The following is a 294-nucleotide window of genomic DNA, read 5'->3' as shown; positions in this document are numbered from 1 at the left end:
TACCTTCAAGAAGGCCTTGTGTGACTTAGGGTCAAGTGTAAACCTCATGCCTCTCTCTGTAATGGAGAAGCTAGGGATCTTTGAGGTGCAAGCTGCAAAAATCTCACTAGAGATGGCAGACAACTCAAGAAAACAAGCCTATGGACTTGTAGAGGATGTTTTGGTAAAAATTGAAGACCATTACATCCCTACTGATTTCATAGTCCTAGAGACTGGGAAGTACATGGATGAATCCATCATCCTTGGCAGACCCTTCCTAGCCACAGCAAAGGCTGTGATTGATGTTGATAGAGG

This window comes from Arachis duranensis, chromosome 5, assembly GCF_000817695.3.
Source record: "Arachis duranensis cultivar V14167 chromosome 5, aradu.V14167.gnm2.J7QH, whole genome shotgun sequence".
NCBI classification, from domain to species: domain Eukaryota; kingdom Viridiplantae; phylum Streptophyta; class Magnoliopsida; order Fabales; family Fabaceae; genus Arachis; species Arachis duranensis.
This window is presented reverse-complemented; position numbering follows the sequence as displayed.